Source organism: Triticum urartu, chromosome 5A (assembly GCF_056163025.1).
Source record: "Triticum urartu cultivar PI428250 chromosome 5A, HENAU_Tu73, whole genome shotgun sequence".
Classification (NCBI taxonomy): domain Eukaryota; kingdom Viridiplantae; phylum Streptophyta; class Magnoliopsida; order Poales; family Poaceae; genus Triticum; species Triticum urartu.
This window is the reverse complement of record NC_141877.1, coordinates 32,650,431-32,656,919: the sequence shown is the minus strand read 5'-3', so window position 1 is coordinate 32,656,919 and position 6,489 is coordinate 32,650,431. Positions and strand designations below refer to the sequence as shown.

The 6,489-nt window shown below is 44.3% G+C and overlaps 1 long non-coding RNA gene across 2 annotated transcripts; it reads left to right on the top strand.

Moving 5' to 3' along the window:
- Window positions 1-1,969: 1,969 nt before the first annotated feature.
- On the top strand, window positions 1,970-6,024 carry LOC125555501 (uncharacterized). 2 transcript variants are annotated; one of them, XR_015603869.1, is made up of 4 exons: window positions 1,970-2,644; window positions 3,495-3,806; window positions 4,516-4,693; window positions 5,253-6,024. It is a non-coding gene; the product is annotated as an uncharacterized LOC125555501 (long non-coding RNA). The 2 variants fall into 2 exon arrangements; XR_007304731.2 differs by lacking the exon at window positions 5,253-6,024 and having other exon boundaries at window positions 1,973-2,644; window positions 4,516-4,981.
- Window positions 6,025-6,489: the final 465 nt, after the last annotated feature.

Below are 6,489 nucleotides of genomic sequence, written 5' to 3'. Positions count from 1 at the left end.
GCCATATACTATAATTCTGGGGATATTTTGAACTGCAAATTGAATAGGGTTCATCCTTTGTGTGGCAAAGTATTTGGGCAGGAATACAAACGTTCAAAAAAGGGTGCATTTGGAGAGTTGGAGATGGTGCAAAGATAGACATATGGAGTGATTGTTGGATTCCCAGTAGTGCATCAAGGAAAATTGTTACTGTCCGCGGGAACCAATTGCTCACTAAGGTTAGTGACCTCATCGATCCCTCCTCGGGTGAGTGGGATGAACAACTGAGAAGGAACACTTTCTGGCCTATAGATGCTGATCGGATACTGCAAATTCCTTTGTTTCGGCAACATACAGAGGATTACATTGCATGACACTTAAGTAAGAACGGCATTTTCTCGGTTCGCTCAGCATATTACAAAAAGTGGGAGGAGACTTATGCTTAGGAAGATTTGCTGGGGAGCTACCGATCTGGTTCTAGGCCACATCCAGTATGGAAGAAGGTCTGGAAGCTCAAACTACCAGGAAAAATTAAGATCTTTATTTGGAGGTGCTTACACAATGTGCTACCTTGCTTCAGCGTTCTAACTAATCGGCATGTTGGTACGAACTCTCAATGTCCTATCTGCAAGCTGGACGCGGAAGATATACGCCATGTACTTTTTTCATGTCCACGTGCTCTAGCTGTTTGGGAAGCCTTGGGCGTTGGCAATATTATCAGGGACGCCATGCGCAGAGACCGCTTTGGAGCAGCGATAATAGATTTTCTCCTATGTGATGAAGCTCATCAGCGCATGTACTCAGACCCAATTGAACTACCGGAGATTATTGCAGGAACCAGCTAGTTCATCTGGTGGCAACGGAGACAATTTGTGCGTGGAGAAACTGTTCCCTCGCCGGAACAAACAACAATGTCGATCCAGGCTCTAAGCCTAAATTTTGTCCGGGCAGCAGGGAAACCGAAGGAGAGACCTCGACTGAACAAGTGGCCTGTTGTTTTGTCCAGCCAACAGGTACTAAATGTTGATGCATCGTTTCATGTTGAAGATCATACAAGCGGGTGTGGAGCAATAGTGAGAGACAGTCGCGGGCAATTTATCGGGGCATCTATAGCTTATCTCATGCAAATCCCGGATGTCGTCTCGGCGGAAGCTGCAGCTCTGTTCGAAGGCCTAAAGTTTCTCCAAAGCCTAGGATGCAACAATGTGATGCTGAGAATGGATAATATTGTGGTGGTTGATGCCCTATGGATGAACGAAGGTCATGCTATGGTGGCAGCCCCAGTTTTAGAAGAATGTAGATTCTTGCTTCGTGAGTTCGGGAAGGTAACTATTGAGCATTGTAATCGAGAGTCAAATGTAGTTGCTCATGAGCTAGCTAGTTGAGGAAGTACGAATTTTCCCTCTGTGTGGGTAGGTGCACCCCCTGAGTTTATTGTTAAATCCCTATCAAACGATATAAGTGTGATTGTTAATAAAGCTAGCCGTGAAGGCCTTTCCGTCAAAAAAAGTAGCAGTAGCGCGGGGTCAATATAACACATCTCTACTCCTAATGTCTGAGTTGGTGAATAGTCTCCATGGTTTATTTTCGTCCCCTCCCCTCACCCTATTGGTTTATTTTCGCGTCACCCTCTCACACAACGGAATAAATCTGAACGGATCAACTTTCCATGCTCGCGTAAATTAATTAGTAATGTTTTGACGTGAAAAGAATCAATCACGATCAATATTTAAAGATTAAATCTAAATTAATTAATCTTATCTTAAATCGCTCAATCATATTAATTAGGAAACAAATAACCGATTTAAGAAAAATCTCTACTCCTAATATATGACTTGATAGTCTTCATTTTTTCCGATTTTTTTCGTCTCAACCTTCCATCTTCATTTGGTTTTTTTTCATCGCGCCTCCCACCATCCCACTATCCTACGATTTCGCGCCTCCCACCATCCCACCATCGTACGATTTTTTTCGTCTTTGCACCTCCTCTCTGGATCTACCCCTCCCGACCGCTCTCTCCCCCCTCTTCACGCGATGCACTCCCGGCCCTCTCATCTCCTCCTCTGTCCCCCGCTCAGCCACCTCCACCACCCCCCACCCTTCTCTCCATCGCCGGATCTGCTGCAGATCATCAAGGTTCCACGACGCGCGCGTGCTCATCAAGGAAGCGTCTCGTGGATCTGCGCTCGTGCGGCCACGACGGAAGGGGCTCGAGGTGGCCGCCTGCCGCCGCCGAAGACCAAGCCCCCACCTTGTCCAGAATTGCATCCTACGCCGTGTTCCAGTGAGGAAGGAGGAGCGGCACAGATAGGGTCCTCACCCAGCCATGCGGTCGACCACTACGACGCAGCCGTGCGGTGGGCAGGTGCGGTGTTGCGGCAGCGAGGTGGGGGCGGCGGCGTTCGCTCGTGCAGATCATAGCTGGGGTGGCCCCGATCTGGACTCGACAGTCCTCTTTGACTGCAGCCGGAGCTAGATGGGGCATGGCGCTGGTCTTGGCCGAGATCCGCCGCTGCCCATCGTCTTCACCGTCCGTCAGTCCTTTGCTCCCCTGATCCCGCTACCCTCCATGGCGTCGTCTCCTGCGAAGGTCGCCATTCATCCTCGAAGATCGCCGGCCTCCCTTGCGCGGGATCGCCGGACATCATCGCTGCTGTCGTGCTAGGTAGCTGACCACCTCCTCTTTAATCTTTTTTTGTAATTGTACGGTGTACCGCATGGCATATTGATAATTGTTTCTCCTCCATCCACGCTCGCCTCAACACCGCTACCATAATATTTGGTAATTAGTCAATTTGCTCGAGGAGGCTAGCTGGGCGAATTATTGTACAGATTATGTATGGAGCAGGCTGCAGGGACAGTGTCCACCACCTCTATACACTAGGATTCCTCTCATAATATATTTCGAGTGATTCGCATAAGGCCATCGGCCCATACCTCGCCAAGGTAATCAGTAATCACGGCCGCCTCGACGCTGGTGGTGACAGATCCTAATCCTTCCCAAGCATCAGTAAAGATTGATGTGGTCTGTTTATTAAGTTGTATGTGTTTCCTTTACCTACATTTTTGTCTCCTTTTAGTTTACGGTATTGATGTGTGAATCAAGTTCAGAATCTTAGACGATGTTGTGAGTGGTGTAGCCCAAGCTTGGTTTATTCATTTGTCTTTCTTAATTCTGTTATTGATATTCTTTGCACCGTGGACGACCTTACGGATAGTTATATATACCTCACCAAACACAAATGGATGAGAATATCAACTAAGGAATACAAAAGTTGAAGGTCCATGATAGACAACAATGATGTATCTTTTAGGTTATTGCAGGTCATGTTTTTTTTCTTCTTCGGATATTTTTAGATATCTTGAGGCTTTTGCATCTTTCTATGTGCGATCTATGGCGCTCAAGGTCATGCTGACCGTTGTCATCATTATGTGATTTCAGTTTATATATAATTCAGTGAGAGGCTTTATCCATGATGAAGATAAAGTGTTGATGAGCGTTATGTGTTTCGCAGGTCTGATCCTATTGCCTTGGTAGTTGGAGCGGCATCGTGGCATTGCTTGTGGTGGTGGTGGTCGGCGAGCACCTGGAGCCGCTGTACTTGCTAGAACCATTTAACAGGAGCAGCAACATGCAATGGGAACACAACCTCGATTTCGAGGTGGTTCTGTGCATGTGCTCTAATAAGTCGATGTGCTCTGCGAACTTGCCCACTGTCTCCAGGACAACTAAGGCATGCGCCCCCGACTGAGAGCCGCCCCTCCTTATCCCTCTACTCTCACCGCCGCAGTGCCCAGCCGCACCCACTATGTTCTACAATATTGCGGTGAGTTTTTAATCACCCCTGCCCAATTTATCTTCAATTTTTTTTCAGAGATGCAACAAATTTCATCCAAATTATTATGAATGGGGAGTGGAGATTAATTTTTTTGGAGATTCAAAATGGTATCCTATAGTGATGACCGGTATCAATGCTTTGATCACATTCTGCACATAGTATTTCTCTTCTGCTCGAAATAGAGTGAAACCCTTTTGCTATTAAGTGATGTGATCAAAGTAATTTTGTACTCCCCTAAAAAGGTTTGTACCTGAATTAATGTACTTATGAAAAATATCTACTCTTTGAAGTATTTAAAGCAATACAAAATTAAGAACTGAGCTTAAAAAAATTAAGTTATGTTCATGGATTTGATGACCAAATACTAATGAAAATGAACATAGATTACAGACCTGGAACATTCCAACATTCCTTCGAGCTAGGGGATTTCATAATCGAACCAACGGAAAGCAAGGTGGGGATGAAAGCTATAGGGACGTAGGGAGTAAATCAAATCAAGTGTTCCCTTTTTCTGTACTGCAATTGTGGTTATATTATTGGTGTATAAATTCGCACAGAAACTGCATTTGCTATACCCTATATCTGAGCTAACATCATTTGCTTTCCAATTGCAGCTTTAGATCATGCGTTTATGTCAAGTTTCATTTTTTCTTAATCCCAGTTTTGTGCTAATTATCTTTTGTTCTTTGATGGGCAGTTGTATTGCCGGCTGATGCATCCATGTGCTAATCTGCCGGCAGAATTGAGGGAGGGCGGCCAGCTGCCTGGCGGGTGCACCGGCGAGCACAACGTGGAAGAGCCTAAAAGTCCGTCCGCTACCAGCTTATTCGCGGATTCTTTGATCATCGTGTTGCTCCGTGCAACGGCTAGCTGGTGTAGGCACTGTGCATAAGTAGTATTTCTCATGTTTATTGTATCGATCAACAGATTGACTGTCAGGTCCTTCCCTACAGAATCTTTAGAAAGAAAAAAAACTACAAGAGAAGTACATATGAAAATACTGCAGACTGCAATTAACATCTCTTTTGCCAGTTTGGTATAACTTTTGTGGTTGTTTTATTATCCATTGAGACCCATGTTTGATCACCATAGTTACATAGAGGAGCAGACCATTGATATGTACAGTATCATTACTATTTTAACAGACATGAGTTACATTGTCATCTTTTCATGAAGAAATGATTAGTGTGAAGAAAAGCCAATTTTAAAAAATAGTGACAGTTCAACATCATAAGGATGCCAAATTGACATAAGTTTATGATTGTTTGTCAGAAAGAAATTTATACATGTGGTTTTTATATCTGTGTGAATGTATCTCTCCAGATCTATTTGTAGTAAAACTGACTTTGGTGTCGTGGTTTTTCTCATATTTTAGTGCTAAGTACTACCGTGAGGACCTTGGAAGGAGGTTTATTTATTTATTAATATGCGTAGGTGACCACGAGCAGGATGACCACTCAGCGTTTGATACTGTCAAATCCTTCTACCACAGAAAGGTATGAGGCATGCTTAGCAAGGATGAGCACTCGGCGTTTGCTATTGTCAAATCCTTCTAACACAGCAAGGTCTGCCAACGTCATATATTTTCTTAATTAACAAGGAGTTAAGAAGATATTGAGCATGGTAAAAGACATTGTTTTGGACAAATATTATGAGAATAAATTATTTGGTTTTTCCCTTGGGTTTAAATAATAGTACTTCAAATTTTTAGGTCTATAATTAAAGAAAACTTAATTTATGCAGTTGTGTTGTTCACTTTCCATCTACTTGGTTGAATAGAATCATGTTTCATCTACTCAGTGAATGGCTTGCTTGTTCACGTGAATGCTTTCCATCTACTTGGAAAACTGCCAGGAGCCATCACTGAAGCTCTATCTGAAAATTACTGAAGATTTGGACACTTGTACGTTCATCCACAACTCCATACCTCTTCGCTGCGGCCATTGATTGTGTAACCGACTGTGTAACCGTCCATCTCTGATCCTAGGGTCCTCATATCTTCTTGCTTTGTTGTTCTGTTTCTGGGATATATGAGCTGTGTAAGCCAGAGGGCAGGAATATGTTATCTCTTGTATTTGGGTTGAACCCTAGGCGCTCCATGTTCTGGCTGGCATAAAGAGGAGGTTTGGATTGTGGCCAACAGTTACCATGCCAATTTTTGGCGTTGACTGCAGTCATGGGCTAGCGTTTCGTTTGGATCGAAGCCCAAGTTTTGGAGCCTTGCCAATATTTTGGTCGTAGTTACCGATTCCTTCGGGCTGCTGTACCCAGGCGCTGGCAAAACATGGGCGGGCAATTCCTATGCCAAAATATTGGTGTGCCCTTGATTTGGCGGGGCTGACCTGGGCGTAAACCAAACATCCCCGAACTTCCTTATAATCTTGTAAGTTCTAGCGAGAAGCATTCATCTAACTGAGCCTCCCTTGTTTCTAAGTGTTTCATCTCTGAATCTCTCTATGTTCCGTGAATTCTCTAGCCAAAGCTTGTCAATCGGTATCTGGACGAGTTCTCTATGTTCCCTATATTTGGGGAGCCCGGACTATCCAGATGGATGAATTTTGGGGAGCCCGTTGGGCGTCCATTTGATGTCTAAGCACGCCCGAACGTACGTGGAAGAAATAAGCTTCGACCTTCGGGACGACCTTATTCATTTATTTGATTTATTTATATG